The sequence below is a fragment of the Muntiacus reevesi genome, chromosome 7 (genome assembly GCF_963930625.1).
Source record: "Muntiacus reevesi chromosome 7, mMunRee1.1, whole genome shotgun sequence".
Taxonomy (NCBI): Eukaryota; Metazoa; Chordata; class Mammalia; order Artiodactyla; family Cervidae; genus Muntiacus; species Muntiacus reevesi.
This window is the reverse complement of record NC_089255.1, coordinates 71,240,140-71,242,701: the sequence shown is the minus strand read 5'-3', so window position 1 is coordinate 71,242,701 and position 2,562 is coordinate 71,240,140.

The following is a 2,562-nucleotide window of genomic DNA, read 5'->3' as shown; positions in this document are numbered from 1 at the left end:
AACCCTCAGAAACTAATTTACCCTCCAATGGCTTCCCATCACCCATAGGACAAAACTTGAATTATTCAACTTGGTTTGCAAGACTTTTCATGACCTAGCTGCTGATTCTAGCCTTTATCACTCATCACTCCCCAGCATCAAACTCTTTGTTGCCATCATATTCATCTATTTCTGGTTCCCCAAACATAGCTCACCTCCAGACCTTTGGAGAGACTATTTCAAATCCATGGAATGACTGTGCACTCTCTACTGTCTAACACTGATACTAGACTTCCTCTGAAAGCCTTTTTTGTTCCTCTTGACCAGGCTGGATGCTTCTACTATGAGTTCTCACCCACTGAGACCTCAACAGCTTTTTCAAGTGTTTTCAAATGTTAAATTTTCAACTTCATAAGAACAAGGACTTTGCCTCAGTTACCCAATGCACTCTCAGCAGCTAACCTAGGAGATGCATGATACATATTTGATGCTTAAATAAATATTGAATTCTTCTGTGCTATGACATGTTGATACATGGAAACTCCTGGAAAGAAAATATATACCTCAAGTAGGTCAGTAACACTAACAACATAAGATATGATTTATGTAAGATCCAGGTTTAGGGAAAAAAAGGTTCATCTATTGTCTATAAGCAGAAACATTTGCACCTAATAATGCCATTCATTAGTGAAACTAAATCTTGATTTTTGAATACACTGTATTTTTCCATTATAAAACAACATGATGCCTATTACATAAAATCTACAAAATACAGAAAAAGATGATGACAACCACAGTTAATATTTTGTGTACTTCCTGCCAGTCATTGCGATATTCAGGCAAATACTAATTATCTGTATTGATTTTTTGTTTTTTGTCTTTATTGTCTTGTAAAAAAATTTTCTAGATAAAAACTTCTATTATTTTTTAGAGACTTAAAGAAAAAATGATTCATGCATTAGGTAAAATATTTTTTAAATATTGGAAAATGTATTTTTAAAGATCATGTTGAAACTCACCACCTATCATTGTTTTCTTCTATATTTTCTTAACTATTTTTACCAACATTGACATACTATCTTATATTAATGCATTTAATTTGAAAACATTCACAAATTCCAGATTGAAGACAATATATAATATATATAATATTATATATATATATATAAAATATATAAGGATTTTCAATATAAATCTCCAAAGATGAAAGAAAGAATTGGGAGAAAACTCTTGTATTATTCAAAATAACTCTACTTTTTGTAGATGAAAATATTTTTGTTAGTAATCATTCTTGTAGCAGTGACTAAACTATGGGTAGGTACAAAATTCCTGGGTAGGTAGAAAGTTCCTAGGTAGGTACCAAAATGTTTTTCTCCTCAAAATTATCTAGACATCACTGCATTAACTTTTAATGTTTAATGTTTCATAAATGAATGTGACACTGCAGGTACTTTTTGTTACCATATGGGCAACAGAATTTTTTGATCTAGAATCTTTTCAATACAAAATTTTAATTTAATTTTTCTTTTAATACCAAAAAATTATCAGAATGTGACTTTTAATGGCATCTTTTGCTGATTTTCCCTAGAATCTAGTCTTCTCACCAGCATATCCATGACTTTTTTAAAGCCTGGGAGAATTTTCTTCAATGATGTCTGATAATTTGTGCCAATTGTTCTTGTTTCTGCCTTAAACTAGGGTACTATTTCTTTAGTTACCAATTTTTAGGGTTTTTTCCTTCTGCATCCTAGCAGATCTCAAATATAGCCTACACTTTTCATTTAACTAAATAGGTGAACATGTGCTGTTACCTACTTCACTACTGTAAACTCAGTATATCTGAGTCAGTGACAGACTGTGGGAGAAGATAAAGTCTTTTGAGTTGGATGATGAAGAACACTAGGATAAACACAAATGTAGCTAAAGCAGAGGGAAAACTTAGTTCGAAGAGTGTGGTTGTTTCATGAGAGTTCATATTCCTCTCAGAATGTATCAAATTTAATTTCATCTTATTCTGTGTATTTATGGGTACTTAATTGGAAGTCTGAAGAGGTGCATGAGAGACTGGGAGCCAAATGCTACATTAAACTATAGTTTAGTGTATGTATCTGGTTAGCCAGATTTTTTTGTTATATCTTATGAAAAAATTAATCAAAATTTTTGGCCAACCCAATACTTTCTATATGAGTAGAGTATCAAGGAAATGATCGAGAAGTTAGCAGTGACCTCAGAGTTGTAAGAATTGCTTAACCAGGGTTGCAGACAAACTAACCTCTCTAAAAATTGTTTAAAATTACAAATATAACCTAACAATTCCACGTCTAGGTATATATCCAGTGGAATTGAAAATACACACATTCTCAAAAGAACCTGTGAATGGGTGTGCATAGCATTATTCATAATAGCCAAAAAAGTGCAAATAGACTAAGTGTCCAGACACTGATAAATAAAATGTGGCATATCCATACAATGGAATATTATTCCACCAAAAAATGAAGTACTGATACATGCTACAGTATGGATGAAACTTAAAAAACTACACTAAGTGAAAAACATCTGGCACAAAAGGCCACATAATTGTGT